At 40.4% G+C, this 17,290-nt stretch overlaps 1 protein-coding gene across 5 annotated transcripts in view; it reads left to right on the top strand.

Annotated features, from left to right (window-relative positions):
* LOC309664470 (uncharacterized protein) overlaps positions 1 to 17,290 on the top strand; it is an 84,619-nt gene that overhangs the window by 32,415 nt on the left and 34,914 nt on the right. The window contains exon 1 of one of the 5 annotated variants that reach the window (XR_014265767.1): positions 8,128 to 8,337. The exons of the other annotated variants lie outside the window; for them this stretch is intronic. The gene's annotated coding sequence lies outside the window, so the exon portion shown is untranslated. Of the gene's footprint in view, positions 1 to 8,127; positions 8,338 to 17,290 lie in introns of those variants that run through there. 5 annotated transcript variants of the gene reach the window in all.

The following is a 17,290-nucleotide window of genomic DNA, read 5'->3' as shown; positions in this document are numbered from 1 at the left end:
TTTACGTTAAGAAGATGTAGACACAGCCCTCAGGGAGCTTATAATAAAAATGTTACAGGGAGAGGAGTCAAAAAGTTCCTAAGATTCTTAGGAGTGGAACTATGCCGGCAGTGGTGGGATTTCAAGGGAGTTCCTGAAAAAAGGATTTTCTTGTTGTAGTTTTTGTGTTGTTTTTTCCTTCTCCTCCTCCTCCTCCCCCCTGCTCCTCTTTCTTGTAGGCAAAGAAGGAAAAAATGAAGGTTTCTGAATCTTAGTTGTAGGATCCTAGAATCTACCTTTATGCCATGGAGCTAATGAAAGAGGGGAAATTGAAGGCATGAGTTGGTATTTCTTTTTCTTGAAATTCTTTGGAGGACAATGGTCTAACACTAAGAAGGAAAGATTCTTAGACTAAGATGGGAAGGGTGTGGGCAAAGACTCAGAGCCCCAAAAGTTATGCTTCATGCACCAGAGGACACATGACATGGGCAAGGAGCCTGAGATTTGGAATGAGAAGGTGGTTTTCATCACTTCTCAACGTGTGGCTTGGGGAAAGTCACTTAACCTCTCTGAACCTCCATTTCTTGATCTATGAAATGGAAATGATGATACCTGCCCTGCTTACTTTACTGCTTTGAACTGAATGAAGTTTGTGGACAATAAAACATTATGAGTGTTATGAGTATAATATGATGATAATATCAATGCCAGGCTCAAAAAGTCAGTTACTCTGGAAAGCTGGTTTGTAGTAAAAAGAAGATTCAGAATGAGAGAGATTATAAAGGCCATGGGAGATTTTAAAATAGCCTGGTGAGATCACTGTAATTACAGAAGGGTACTTTTAAGGGGAGGGTGACAAGAAAAGGAGAAAATAACTGAGAACTGAACAAGATGTTTAACAGGGGCCACAGAGAAGGAGGAAGTGTTGCTGGGTCCCACTGGAGGAAGCTGGAAGTTTTGTTCACTGATATATAGAGGAATGGGGCTGGGGAAGAGCTTAGAATGTGAGCATTTACTGTGAGTCACTGTACCATCCCTATTGAGTGTCACATGTAAAAGCCAGAGCCAAGAACAGGCATGCCAAGTGAAGGCTAGGACTGCATTCAAGAACCCATGGAGAAGATGCACTGAGCTGGGGGGACCAGCGTGGTGAAAGGAGTTGGACACTCCAGGCAAGTTCTGAGAAAGCTCAGCAGGAGGCGGTGGGAGGAGTTCAGCGCGAACGCACGGATATCTGGGCAGCGAAGGCTGCCAGGAGGTGTAAGGACCTGCCATGGGGATGGGTTGGAAGCCAAGAAGGTCAGTTCAGAAGGAGCTGGAATCCTAGGCAGGGTGGCAAGGATGCTACCTGGTCAGGAAGGAGACTTGGCAGACATCCTAGATTAGGACCAGAGCTACAAGGCAGAGAGAAGCTTGATTCCCAAGAGCGGGACATGAGGACAGTGTTTAGGTCCTGCTCCCCCAGAGAGCAGTTAGGGACAGCAGGCTGCTTGTGACCTGGGACTATGTCTCGTCGCTCTCTGTAGCCTCACTACCTAGCACAGTGCCTGGTGTTCAGAAAGCACTTGATCAGTGTTCGTTGGAATGAACCAACAAATGAATGACAAATGAATAAGGCCAAGTTCAAAATACCCAGTAAGCTTTGAATTTTATTCCTCCCTCTGGTGGCTTTTGACAGCCTTTGGCTTTCTTTCTAGTGCCAGATAGTTCATGTGGAACCACCCTAACGGTCCCTCCTGAGAACTCTTGGCCACCCAGTGTGTCTCCTTCCCTTCTCTTTACGTGGTAGGTGTGCTCGATATGGCCACGTTCCACTTAGCGGCTTGTTTCCTTGGCAACTTGCTTCTTCGTTATGCCACACTCACCCTGCCTCTCATTACCAGGCATTGCCGTATCTTATTCAGATTTCTAACCCTGTCAGTTCCCAGCCGTGTTTACATCCTGTCTGATATAGAATGTCTTACATTAAGGGAACATTGTCTTCTCAGAAAATTAACTTTAAAAATTGCACTTAAACACATTATGGCATGATTTTTTTTCCAACTAGAAATATAAATTTTCTCCACAACTTCCTTGCCAAGAAACAAGTTCCCTTGTCAGCCATTTTCACTGACTCTTTTCAAAACTTTTTTCTCCATGCATATTTTAAAGCCCTGGAAAGAGTCTCCAGGAGAAGCATCTGGCTCCTGAAGTAATGTATGGCTCTCAAACTTTCACCTACATCTGCGGACTCTGCCCCCTGCTGGTCACTGCCATGGTCAGACCACCAGCCATCTCTCCCTTGGTACTGAAGAAGATCTGAACACCATCCCAAGAAAATGTAGGCACAAGAGTCACAGTACATATTTAATTTCATTTTATTGTGTCACTTTTATTAGACCAGTCCATGTGTGTTTTAAGGCTCCCGACATGGTTTTCATCACTTTAATGAAGAAAGATCAAGCTAATCTGTTCTTAGAATCCATCTTGGTCAATTTACAGAGTGTGTCTTGACCTTAGTCTCTTTCTCAGCTGTCAACTATTTTAAGAAACACTCAGATGGGACCCACTAATGCCGGTTCAGGATCACCTCGTCTTTTCTTTTCAAGGCGGATTTTCACATCTGCTGGAAGAACTGTCTGTCACACACCTGCCACTTGTAACCAGTGTGGGTAGGCTTGTCCTTGGTCCAGCGGCTCATCCTGTTCCTCACTTGCGGCCTTTCACCATTCCTTACCTTCCCATAAAGCACCAAATGGATTCCTACATTTGGTGTCTCTCACTTATAAGGTCCCTCATGGCTCAGCTCAGTGTATTGCTGGGATCCTTCATTTAGATCTTTTCCTCAATGCTCAGTGAGACTCTGTGTAGCAGAACATTTATTGTGGCTAAGATATACTTCCAAGTTCCATAGAACAACTTCCCTCTGGTTGTGCAGAGGAAAAAAAAATTCAGTTCTGAAGGACCTACTATATAGCACAAGGAACTACACTCAATATTTTGTAATAACCAATATGAGAAAAGAATCTGAAAAAGAATATATATATAACTGAATCACTTGCTGTGTACCGGAAACTAACACAACATTTTAAATCTACTATACTTCAATTAAAAAAAAGGAAAAAAAAATCAATTCTGCTTTCTCCTGCCCTTTTCACGCCTGCATTTAGAGTTAGAATGCATCAGAGGATGTGTAAAGTTCATCCTAACCGTGCAGCTATGCTATAACCCAGTAGAAGATATTTTCTAAAGGGTTGGTTATGCATGCCGGACATACCGTACAAGGGGTGATTCTTTTAGGGGAAAGTCTGTGCTGGTTGTTTACTGTACTGGGTTGAATTGTGTCCCCCACAAAAATACCTTCAGGTCCTAATCCCCATTATCCGCCAATGTGACCTTATTTGGAGATACGGTCTTTGCAAATGTAGTCAAATTAAGATGAGGTTATACTGGATTAGGTTTGGTCCGAATACAACGACTGCTGTTCTTAAAAGAAGGGAGAATATTGGACACAGAAGGATGAAGGTCATGTGAAGACAGAGGCAGAAATTGGACTTGTGTTGCCATAAGCCAAAGGATGTGAAGAATTGCCAGTAACCACCAGAAGGCAGAAGAGACAAGGGAAGATTCTCTCCTAGAAACTTTGGAGGAAACATGGCCCCGCCAATGCCTTGAATTCAGCTTCCAGGCTCCAGACTATGAGAGCATACATTTCTGTTGTTTTAAGGCCTCCAATTTGTGGTCATTTGTTACAGCAGTCCTAGGAAACCAATACATTCACCACTGGAAAACTAAATAAAAGCAAGAAGTTTGAAACTTGAGAATTTTGTCCTGCCTCCAAGGTTCAAATCCCCCAAGGATAAATGGGAATTTGCCCAGTTTGTTTCTTGGATATGAGAAAAAAAAGAGAGACAGTTTTTCCTCCCCTGACATTGGTATCATTGTTAGCCGTAATATATTAGACTATCATATTTGAGCTACTGCCTAAATATTTACAGCTCCTCCTGGAGTATGAATGCCTAACATCCTGATAAGAGGCTGCTTGAGAGACACACCCCTGACCATGATGCTCAGCTTTGCACCCTCCCTCCATGCCCAGCTAGTGAATTAAACATGACTGCTTGAGTTGACTCCTTAATCTGCAAGGGCAGCAGGCAACTTGGGGGTTGGATGTGATAAGTAATGGGGATTACAAGTGACCATTGTAAATTCTCATCCAAGGAAAAGCTCCACACAAATTGCTTTTTAGATTATTTTTGTGTTTGTTGTTTTGGGAGAAAGAGTTCTAGAGCTGAGGCTTGATGGAGAAGCTGGAGTAGGGATGGGAGCAAATGCAGTGGTTTGGTAAGGAAATGATATTGGCAGTTAACACTGGAAAAAAAAAAGGAGATTCAAGGGATGTGCAGCAAGGGAATTGGTTGGGTGTTGGATAGAAGCAGAATTACAAATAAAACTGACTCCTAAGCTGAGAAAATCTGGAAAATATTTGGGTCACTGATCGTGATGGGGAATTGATCTTTGAGACTAAGAAGGGCAAGAAAGAGGGTGATGAGGATGGGGATCTAGCAGCCTCATGAGCTAATAGAGCTTGTAGGGCTCTCAAACTCATTGACTCCAAGGGTCACCCTGAGGCCCACAGAGGGGAAACTACTCAACCAAAATCCTACGGCCAGCGACAGACAGAGCCCAAGTCAGAATCCAGGACTCCTATCATCGTCCTGTATTCTTTCCAAATTAGAAGACTGGAAGAAAGTGGGAAGCTTTAGGCTGAAGCATGTAGATTTTGTAGAACCCCGCTTTATAGCTGGTAACAAACACGGTTCCCAAAAAAGAATGTATGAGCAGAGGCCACAAACCACCAGCTCATGGATTGACCTCGACTCTATTTTTTTAAATTAATTTTTGAATTGATTATTGGGAATTCCCTGGCCGTCCAGTGGTTAGGATTTGGTGCTTTCACTGCTGTGGCCTGGGAACTAAGATCCCACAAGCTACACGGCACAGCCAAAGAAAAATTTTTTTAATTGATTACTAACATTTAAAAGAGTAAGCAATATATGTGGAATCTAGAAAATGGTACAGATGAACTTAGTGGCAAAGCAGAAATAGAGACACAGATGGAGAGAACAAACGTAGGGATACCAAAGGGGGAAGGGAGTGTGGGATGAACTGGGAGATTGGGATTGGTATATATACAATACTATGTATAAAATAGATAACTAATGAGAACCTACTGTACAGCACAGGGAACTCTACTCAGTGCTCTGTGGTGACCTAACTGGGAAGGAAATCCAAAAAAGAGGGGATATATGTATACGTATAGCTGATTCACTTTGCTGTGCAGCAGAAACTACAACATTGTAAAGCAACTATACTCCAATAAAAATTAATAAAAAATTAAAATAAATTAATTAAAAAAAAATAAAAGGCCTTAAAAAAAGAAAAAAGAGTAAGTGAACTCCCCTAAAACTCTGGCTGTCTAGCTGCTCTGGGAAAAGTCAGTGGATCTATGTGAAAGGAGGAAGAGCTGCCCTCTGTTTAGATGAGGAAGGCAGGCAGGCAGGCCCAGGGGGGTGTGCCCATCTACCTGTCCGGCTTTGCTAACTTATATTCTCTACCTGGCCCCTGCCGGCCCTGGAGTCTGCCAGCCCTGGGAGGTGAGGAAAGGCAGAGGCCCTGAGCCCGAGGCCGAGGCCAGAGTTGGGACTGTTAATGGCAGGGGTGAAAAGAACCCGGCAAAGAAACCCAGGCACTAGGAGGACGAGAGAGCCTAGGTCACAGAAGCTAAGGTCTTGTCCAAAAAGTCAGGGACAGACTTTTCATCTATTTTTAGATAAAGCAACAGGATGTGGAAACCAAAAATGTGGTCAGTTCTCCCATACTGCGCGATGGGGATGACTTATGCACAACATCCTCTTTTCCTATTTTTAACTAGATCACAGAAGCTGCATCAGAGGACTGGCTGCTGACTAATCCTGTTGAGGCGCCTTTCTCTGAGTTGCATAAATGTCATCTACACGAGCTAGAGAACATTTGAAAAGGAAAAAAAAAAAAACCCTGTAAAGACTACTGCACATAGGGCATTCTTAAAAATAGTCTTCTGAGTGGTATCAAGGTGTTCTGGGCCACAGCTTTCTGGAAGTTGTCTAGGATTTCATGGCTGAATGGGGCAGACATTCAAAGAGAAATCATTCATTTATTAAAGCTGAATTAATGATCCATGACTTTTTTGGACTCCAAAGTACAGTGATGAGAGTTTTTCAGTAGATTACCTGGAGAATTACGCTGATTTTTTCAGCAAAACTATTATCTAGCTGTATAAATATCCCTGCCCCAGGAACAGGCATTTTATTGGAGAAAAGGAATCAGGAATGAAAGCAAAGCATTGTCAATGCGTTATGGATGAGAACCACATCATGACAATGGCAGGCCTTGAACGTCAGCAGAGAGCTCAGCCATCATGGAAGGCAACCTTCTCACTTTACTGAGGGGGAGATGGAACTGTTGCAGACGGTGTGCAGGCCCTGCTCCTCACCCCCGGCCCCCCCAGGCCTCACCACTTCTGTGCGTTCCCGCTGTCCTCCAGTGGCCAGACTCTGAAATCTCTTTGCCTGGGGGCTTTTTTCATAACTGAGGAAAGCCAGATGCGCCAGGGAATAAATACCACCCAGAAGCAGCAGTGGCCCACAATCAGGAACTGGTAGGACTTGGTGTCTAAATACCCCAGGCCCTCACCCCTCAGTGGGATAACCCCTAGGCATGAGCTCTACAAGCTGCTAACACAGAGAAAGTAGGCTGCAGGCTTTGGCAGGCAAGTATCTTGCTGGAGTTAATGTAATAATGTTGTTTTGTTTTCAATGTGTGTGTGTATGTCTGTGTGTGTGGTATGTATAGTTTATATATGTATAAGATGTATATATTGTATATGTTAATGTATATATGTAAATATGGGTATATAATAAATAATGTATATATGATGTTTATATAAGTTACTTTCTATTTACGGAAGGTGATACTGTTTTTCTATTTACAGTGGTGTTATAAAGTTTCCTTTTGTTTTTTAAAAATTTATTTTGTTGAAGAATAGGTGATTTACAATGTTGTGTTAATTTCTACTGTATAGCAAATGATTCATTTATACATAGATATACATTCTTTTTCATATTCTTTTCCGTTATGGTTTATCACAGGATGTCGAATATAGTTCCCTGAGCTACACAGTAGGACCTTGTCGTTTATCCATTCTATACATAATAGTTGCATCTGCTAGTCCCAAACTCCCAATCCTTCCCTTCCCCATGCCCTGTCCCCCTCGGCAACCACAAGTCTGTTCTCTATATCTGTGAGTCTGTTTCTGTTTCATAGATAAATTCATTTGTGTCATACTTTAGATTCCACATATAAGTGATATCATATGGTAATCGTCTTTCTCTTTCTGACTTTTGAAGTTTCCTTTTAGAATGAACTTATTTAGGTAAAAATGTTGAGTTGACTTAAAGAACATTTAAGTACACGATAGAACATGCACTATGCTAATATGATAAAAAATGGTGGAGGTTGTACATGAATGACTAAAGTTAGTCTGGGGTCTCCTGCTTTGTTTTCAGATCCCTCAGGTGCTTGGGGAACTGCCAAGACGGAGGAGAGGAAGGGAAGCTGGCTTCAGGTCATCAGCCTCTCTTTCAATCATGGCACCTCTGTCTTTGTTGGGTTAGGAACTGGTGATATAAAGAATGAGTTAGAGATACAAACTACTAGACATAAACTAGATAAACAACAAGGATTTACTGTATAGCACAGGGAATTATATTTAATATCTTGTAATAACCTATAATGAAATATAATCTGAAAACAAACGCTGGATCACTTTGCTGTACACCTGAAACTAACACAACATGGAAAATCAACTATACTTCTATTTTAAAAATACATTGTAGGCTTTGAACTGTACATTTAAAAATTGTTAAAATGGCAAATTTTATGTTCTATATGTTTTACCATAATAAAAAATACAAAATAAAAATATATAGGTTTAAAAAAAGGTGACTTAGAGGAAGGGGGGTTTACTGCTTAAAAGAATAGTAGTTGATACGTTTGCAAATTTCAAATGGAGTCCAACACTCAATCGATCGTGAAATTGAGGCCCAGAGAGATTAAATGACATTTCCCAGTTCCCACACAGAGTCGGTGACAAAGCCAGGACAAGGCCCCATTCACTTAACTCCCACCCGTGCTCTTCCCACAGTGCTCACTTCCTGAGGAGGCGGGACTTGAAGAATGGGAGGAAGTGAATGGGTAGAGAAGATTGGAGCGTGCAATGAGGAGGTCCAAGAGAGCAAAGGTGTGAAGGGGGAATGCCGGCGACTCTTCGCAAGCCAGGTGGGAAGAGCTTTTTGACTAAAGGGAAGGTTGGGGCAGAAGCGGAGTGAGAAATAAGGTGGCAAAATAGGATGGGATCAGATTGGAGGGGAGTTTGAATGCCCAATGGGGAGAATGTTAACTCCCCAGGACCTATGATGCAAATCTCTGAGCTGGGAAACAATAGGTCAGAACCATGCTGCAGGAGGCAGCATGGCAGAAAGTAACTATGCTCAAATATTGTTTCCAGAACACAGTGCAGACAAGTTACTTAGCCTCTCTGTGCCTTGGTTTCTTCACCTACAAAACAGCAACAGCGTCAGAACTTCCCTCATGAAATTTTGGTGAGGATTACTGGAAATAATACACCAAAAACAATATCTAGTATCTAGTAAGGGCTCAATAAATCATAGCAATTATGATTTCTAAGGACTGATTTGACTCAAGAGACAGAAGTGCCTTGGCTGAGCTAGTTAATAGCAGAGCCAGAATTAGGAGTCAGTTCCTGTAATTTCTAACTCAACATTCTTTTTCTTTCATTGTATCATATTTTAAAACAATGGATTATTTATTTTCTGGTATGTATTAGCATTTCGACTTGCAAGACATAGCACTCCTATTCTTTGTGTACAATCATTACAATGGTTTCCTTTTGGAAAAAGAATTTTGATCAATTTCTTTCACTCTCTAATTAATATATCACATTTAGAGTGACTGCACTGTTTGCTTTGAAAAAGAAAGTCTTTCAATTTTCAGGTCTTCAGGCAACTGACATTGCAGCCTGACTTTAAACCATAAGAAATTACATATGACATTTAGAATATAATAACTATTCTGATTGCTTCTTTGTGTCTGGAGAGAAAACATTTATTTTTACCAAATGTTATCTTTTCCCTCTTTCATCAAATGAATCATCCTTATGACCCAAGAGCGTCTGTTATTCTTTATGCTTCATTGATCAACCATAAAAGAACAAACAAATCAAATACTGAAACTTGGGTGGCAGTTTATTGGTGATTCTCTCCAGGAGACTGTGGTCTCCCGAAGAATCATAGACCTTAAGAGATGGCAGCTTCCTCGGAGATTCCGTATCCCTGCTCCTTCATCTTTATAGACGAGAAAATTCAGTTCAGAAAGGTGAAGTGACTTTTGCAAAGTCATCCAGCTAGTTGATGGAAAAGAGGGATTTTGATCCCATTTTTTTTTTCTAACTTTGAAAAAAACGAGGGATTTTGATCCCCCACCCCCTTTTTTTTCTGGCATTGCATCATGTCCTGCATCAACTCATGGATTTCTGAAAAGTCTTCCTGCGTTTCAGGCAGACCAGATCCAGTTTGCTGCTTCTTTGTGCAAATAAAGTTTTATTGAAACACAGCCATGCTCATTCCTTTACTGATTGTCTATGGCTGCTTTCTCACTACAGTGGCAGAGGTGAGGGGGTTGCACCAGACCCACATGACTGCAAAGCCTGAAAGACTTACTATCAGTCCCTTCACAAAAAAATTGTGTCAATTTCCATCGTCTATCAAGCCTAGTTGAAATTCTGTTTTTTGTTTTTATTCTTTTTGTATCAGACCCTAATGTCAATGTTGAATAAAGTGGGGTTTGGCAGGGAAGAATGGGAAAGAAGAAAGAGAAAGGAAAGAACTAACCTTTATTTGTCTCATTGGGGGAGACTTTTTATGCGTCACCCCATTTAATTCTCAAAAAGATGCTGTCAGATTGCTCTTTTAAGCCCCATTTTATAAATAAGAAAACTGAGGCTAAGAGAGATAAAAGCCAAGTTGCCTAAGTTCATGTCACTAATAATTAGCAGGACTAAGGTTTGAATCCAGCCTTCCCCATTCTAAAAATCTCTATTCTTTCTTCTGTACCGTGTGATTGTCATAGTCAAGGTTACCTTCTATTTTTCAAAATGTGATATACCATCCCTTAAATTGAAAGAGTTGAATTAAAAAATAATATTAGATACCAAATCATATTTGATAAATAGTTAAATACTGGTTACAACTGTCTAATTCATGATGCCATCATGGGTTTTATTTTCCTTTGGGTGCTCATTTACACAAGTGGGGGAGTTGGACTGCAGAACATAAGAGTATATTTTTTGACAATTAGCATTTTGCATTATTGGCTAAACTTGATGGATTTAATAGCTCCTTCAGCAACTTGTAGAATGGAAGTCTTATGTATATGTCCACACAACTAATTACATAGATACCACATAGATGTGTTTTTATTTAACCAACAATTCCTCCTCTCCAAAGTTGGCTACACTTCTCTAAAGCAGTGTTTACCAATTTGCCTAATCATCTGAATTGCCCGTGAAGACCCTTAGAAGACAGATTCCCAGGACCCTTCCAGGACTCTCTAGTTAGTATATCTGGGTTTAGGTTTGGGAATCCATAATTTTACATTATTTTGTAACCTCGGAAGATAATTCTGATGATTAATCAGCTCTGGGAACCACTACTCTGTAAGGTCATGAAGGGATGGATGTTCGTATCTTTGTCTTAGTCCTTCCTGGTCTTCCCTTACGTCCTCTAACCTGTCCTCTTCCTGAGTCCCACTCGGTGATCAGTGGATACATTGTTCCTTGTCTTTGCTGAATGAGGCTGGGGGCGAGGGCACCTCACACACCACACTATGTATTTCCTCAGTGTCCAGTAAAGCAGTGCAGGCACTTTCTGCCTTAATTGTAGTTACTGTGTTTAGTTATGCTTTTATTTTTCTCATTGCTTTTTTTGCTTTTCATTTGCATTTGCAAAATTTCCTCAGATACAAATCTGACTAACTTCTGCTTTTTGACTAAAAAGTGAGGTTCATGGACACCCAAAATTTTGATCATAAAAGGCTACTATCCCCTGTACCCTGTTATTCATCTCCCTGTCCTTTCCAACTTTTAAAAATGTCACTGCAACCATTAGCAATTAAAATCAAAAGGTACTTTGTACCCTGAAAGTTTGGTGGTTTCAGAGACGCATTAATTTAAATCTTTCCTCCCCACTGTACAGGGTTTACATTAGCCTAATATAACAGGCTTTTAAATATACATATATAACCACACTCAACCCACATTCATTTTATTAACCAGTTCCTCTCCCATAGTATAAATTCAATAAAATAATTATATATAGTAAGGTGTATATGTTAATCCCAAACTCCTAATTTATCCCTCCCCCACCCCAACATTTCCCCTTTGGTAACCATAGTTTCTTTTCTATGTCTGTGAGTCTGTTTCTGTTTTGTAAATAAGTTCATTTGTACCATTTTTTTAGATTCCACATATAAGCGATACCATATGGTATTTGTCTTTCTCTGTCTGATTTCCTTCACTTAGTATTATAATCACTAGGTCCATCCATGTTACTGCAAATGGCATTATTTCATTCTTTTTTATGGCTGAGTAGTATTCCTTTATATATATGTACCACATCTTCTTTCTCCATTCCTTTGTCAATGGACATTTAGGTTGCTTCCATGTCTTGACTCTTGCAAATAGTGCTGCAATGAACATTGGGGTGCATTCTTTTTTCAAATTATGGTTTTCTCTAGATATATGCCCAGAAGTGGGATTGCTGTGTCATATGGTAGCTCTATTTTTAGTTTTTTAAGGAACCTCCGGACTGTTCTCTACAGTGGCTGTACCAATTTACATTCCCACCAACAGTGTAGGAGGGTTCCCTTTTCTCCACACCCACTCCAGCATTTATTATATGTAGACTTTTTACTGATGGCCATTCTGACCAGTGTGAGGTGGTACCTCACTGTAGTTTTGATTTGCATTTCTCTGATAATTAGTGATGCTGAGCATCTTTTCATGTGCTTTTTGGCCATGTGTATGTCTTCTTTGGAGAAACGTCTATTTAGATCTTCTGTCCATTTTTTGATTGGGTTGTTTGCTTTTTTGATGTTGAGCTGAATGAGCTGTTTATATATTTATAAAATAAATAATCAACAAGGACCTACTGTATGGCACAGGGAACTCTACGTAATATTCTGTAATAACCTATGTGGAAAAAGAATCTGAAAAAGAATGGACATATGTGTATACATAACTGAATCGCTTTGCTGTACACCTGAAACTAATACAACATTGTAAATCAACTATACTCCAATATAAAATAAAAATTAAAAAAAAAAAGTCAATCAGGACTGTTAAAAAAAATAAAAGAGATTTACAAGCTTCCCATTCAAGATGGGGACCTAAAAGGACCCTGAACTCACCTCCTCCCACAGACACACCCAGTCTACAACTACACATGGAACAATTTCCTCTGGAAGAAACCTAAAAACTGGCTGAGCCACTCCTAGCATCCAGCGCACGAGAGAAGGTCCACACAGAAGCCCCCGGTAGGAGAGGCTGGGATACAATCTCGCCATAAACCCCACTTCCTCCTCCTTCTCCTCCTCCTCCTTGACCCCTGTGTGGAGACCCACAGCTTCTCACTGAGGAGCAAAAGCTTTAAACCCCACATTGGGCACCTCCCACTTTTAAGATCTGCATCTGAGAGACGGGCCCCCAAAACATCTAGCTTTGAAAACTAACGGGGGCTCTGTCCACAAGCCCCACAAGGCTCTACGGACCTGGGCTCTTAAAGGGTTCGCACTGGGATGCACCAGCCCCAAAGCTCAGGGCAAAGCGTGGATGCAGGGTGCCGGGACTTGTAGGGGGAGAGGCCCACGTGCTGGTCTTGGAGTTGGCCTGGGCTCAGTCATCTGATCAGTCAGGCATTTGCTGGAGCTCTGGGGGTAGGGGTGGGGGCTGGCGGCTGCCATCGTGGATCTCCCTCCGCAGCCTCTGGGGGCCAGGGTCGCCTGAGCGGAGCTTCTATATGCGTCTGGCTGCCGCCCAGGAGCCACTCCTTGATTGCCCGGCTCTGTTGGCCAATGGGGCTGGCGTCCTTGGGTCCCCTGGGAGTATGGTAATCTGCAAGGTGGTTCTTGGTCTGCCACCTGGGGCAGTGCGCAGACAGCCGTCTGAGGCACCCTCCCCAGGTTCTCTGCGAGTGCAGCCTCTTTGCTGGTCCTGGACCTCCGGTCCGAGGTGCAGGCCCACCTATAGGGCTCTATGCACGTCGATGTGCTCTCAGGGAAGGTAGGCTAGTGTAAGGCATCTTTGCGCTCTCCCTCTGCCTTGCTATAGCTCACAGACAGGAGTTTGTACACTCCTCTGGAGTCCCAATTTGGGGGACTGCTTCCCCGGGGGACACCTCGAGATGGTGGCCAGCGAAGCATACACTTGCAGTCCCATAGGACTGTATATACCTGCATACTTTAAAAGCTGCTGCCTGAAGGTCTGGCTTCTTAATCACATACCACAATATAGCACATTAGAAAACTCTAAATATGAAAAATAATCTTCCACAATCTCACCAACAATCATTGGCTTTTTCATTCATGCCACCTTCTAGTCGCTGTGAAGCTCATTTTCAGAATCTGTATTGACTTTTTTCTTCTTGTATTGTGATTTTAAAATACAATATTTGTTTAACCAAAAAAAAAAAAAAACTCTCTTAAAGAGCTATGCATAAGCTCTACCAAGCACAGCATTGATTTCTAATGTGTATGTGAGTAATAAATTTATGAATATCATGGGTTACCCTCCTTGTGTTTCCTGTGCTCTCCTGCAATAGTTCATGGACTGACTTTGCTAATCGGTGCTTGTCCAAATAGATATTTTATATTCATCTCTTCAATTCTTGCTTACTAAACTTCACAGATAGAGTGGTTCCCCATGATATATTATTAAGAACAAACAATTAACTTGTCATTTTATTTAAAAGAACAAAGTTCTCATTTCAAAAGCTCTGCATGCATTGACCATAATTATATGGGAATCTTTTCAAAGCTGCTTTTTCATCTTTTGAGGTTCCCCCACTAACTTTGCCAAATATAGTTATTAATAAATCTCTACAATAATTAATTTTAAACAAATTTGCTTACAATTTAAAACAAGTTTGGAATGTTTTATTTATGTAAGCACTTTTGTAAATGTAAAAAGATATTGGGCATCCTTCAAAGTAATATTGGGTTGGCCAAAATTTTCGTTTGGTTAATGAATACATTGTTCAATAAAGTTCTTGGTGAAAATGAAAAATGTCTTTTATTTTTACTTAAAACTGAACGAACTTTTTGGCCAACCCAATATTTGAAAAAACTGACCTTATAAATTCTCTGATGTATGAACTTTGTATTAATACTTATATAAATGCATACCACCACCTCTTCCATTACCATAGGCTTAATGATTATGCTCTTAGGGTAATGTTAAAGATTTCTTTTAAATAAGTAGTACCCAACATCTTTTTGAGAACATTTAACATTTTTTACTTGGAGGCAGTGTGAGGGATTGGTGAATCTAATCATTTATGTCAGATTCAATCTAGTGTGTATCCTTCCTTAAAGTAAATGAGTTAACCTTATCATTAAACCTTATTTTGTTTTAAATGCAAGAATAATAATAATGATAACATCATAATAATAATTGACCTCAATGGTCTTTGTCAGTATTAGTGACTTTGGGTGAAAAAGTTAGTTCCTACTCACTCAGAAATAAGATATTTTGATCCACCAGAGGGCAGACAGAAGAAGCAAGAAGAACTACAATCCTGCAGCCTGTGGAACAAAAACCACATTCACAGAAAGACAGACAAGATGAAAAGGCAGAGGGCTATGTACCAGATGAAGGAACAAGATAAAACCCCAGAAAAACAACTAAATGAAGTGGAGATAGACAACCTTCCAGAAAAAGAATTCAGAATAATGATAATGAAGATGATCCAGGACCTCGGAAAAAGAATGGAGGCAAAGCTCGAGAAGATGCAAGAAATGTTTAACAAAGACCTAGAAGAATTAAAGAACAAACAAACAGAGATAAACAATACAATAACTGAAATAAAAACTACACTAGAAGGAATCAATAGCAGAATAACTGAGGCAGAAGAACGGATAAGTGACCTGGAAGACAGAATGGTGGAATTCACTGCTGTGGAACAGAATAAAGAAAAAAGAATGCAAAGAAATGAAGACAGCCTACAAGACCTCTGGGACAACATTAAACACAACAACATTCGCATTATAGGGGTCCCAGAAGGAGAAGAGAGAAAGAAAGGACCAGAGAAAATATTTGAAGAGATTATAGTCGAAAACTTCCCTAACATGGGAAACAAAATAGCCACCCAAGTCCAGGAAGTGCAGTGAGTCCCATACAGGATAAACCCAAGGAGAAACACGCCGAGACACATAGTAATCAAACTGGCAAAAATTAAAGACAAAGAAAAAGAAGAAGTAAAGAAAAGAAAGAAGTAAAACTGTCACTGTTTGCAGATGACATGATACTATACATAGAGAATCCTAAAAATGCCACCAGAATACTAGTAGAGCTAATCAATGAATTTGGTAAAGTTGCAGGATACAAAATGAATGCACAGAAATCTCTTGCATTCCTATACACTAATGATGAAAAATCTGAAAGAGAAATGAAGGAAACACTCCCATTTACCACTGCAACAAAAAGAATAAAATACCTAGGAATAAACCTACCTAGGGAGACAAAAGACCTGTATGCAGAAAACTATAAGACACTGATGAAAGTAATTAAAGATGATACCAACAGATGGAAAGATATACCATGTTCCTGGATTGGAAGAATCAATATTTTGAAAATGACTACACTACCCAAAGTAATCTACATATTCAATGCAATCCCTATCAAATTACCAATGGCATTTTGTACAGAACTAGAACAAAAAATCTTAAAATTTGTATGGAGACACAAAAGACCCTGAATAGCCAAAGCAGTCTTGAGGGAAAAAAGTGGAGCTGGAGGAATCAGACTCCCTGACTTCAGACTATAGTACAAAGCTACAGTAATCAAGACAACATGGTACTGGCACAAAAACAGAAATATAGATCAATAGAACAGGATAGAAAGCCCAGAGATAGACCCATGCACCTATGGTCAACTAATCTATGACAAAGGAGGCAAGAATATACAATGGAGAAAAGACAGTGTCTTCAATAAGTGGTGCTGGGAAAACTGGACAACTCCATGTAAAAGAATGAAATTGGAACACTCCCTAACACCATACACAAAAATAAACTCAAAATGGATTAAACACCTAAATGTAAGACCGGACACTATCAAACTCTTAGAGGAAAACATAGGAAGAACACTCTTTGACATAAATCACAGCAAGATCTTTTTTGATCCACCTCCTAGAGTAATGGAAATAAAAACAAAAATAAAGAAATGGGACCTAATTAAACTTAAAAGCTTTTGCACAGCAAAGGAAACCATAAACAAGATGAAAAGACAACCCTCAGAATGGGAGAATATATTTGCAAACGAATCAACGGACAAAGCATTAATCTCCAAAATATATAAACAGCTCATTCAGCTCAATATTAAAGAAACAAACAACCCAATCCAAAAATGGGCAGAAGACCTAAATAGACATTTCTCCAAAGAAGACATACAGATGGCCAAGAAGCACATGAAAAGCTGCTCAACATCACTAATTATTAGAGAAATGCAAATCAAAACTACAATGAGGTATCACCTCACACCAGTTAGAATGGGCATCATCAGAAAATCTACAAACAACAAATGCTGGAGAGGGTGTGGAGAAAAGGGAACCCTCTTGCACTGTTGATGGGAATGTAAATTGATACAGCCCCTATGGAGAACAGTACGGAGGTTCCTTAAAAAACTAAAACTAGAATTACCTTATGACCCAGCAATCCCACTACTGGGCATATACCCAGAGAAAACCATATTTCAAAAAGACACATGCACCCCAATGTTCATTGCAGCACTATTTACAATAGCCAGGTCATGGAAGCAACCTAAATGCCCATCGAGAGCCGAATGGATAAAGAAGTTGTGGTACATATATACAATGGAATATTACTCAGCCATAAAAAGGAACGAAATTGGGTCGTTTGTAGAGACGTGGATGGATCTAGAGAC

The sequence above is a fragment of the Balaenoptera physalus genome (genome assembly GCF_965194825.1).
Source record: "Balaenoptera physalus genome assembly, chromosome: 7".
NCBI lineage: Eukaryota > Metazoa > Chordata > Mammalia > Artiodactyla > Balaenopteridae > Balaenoptera > Balaenoptera physalus.
The sequence above is the reverse complement of the archived record's forward strand: the minus strand, read 5'-3'. Positions and strand labels throughout refer to the sequence as shown.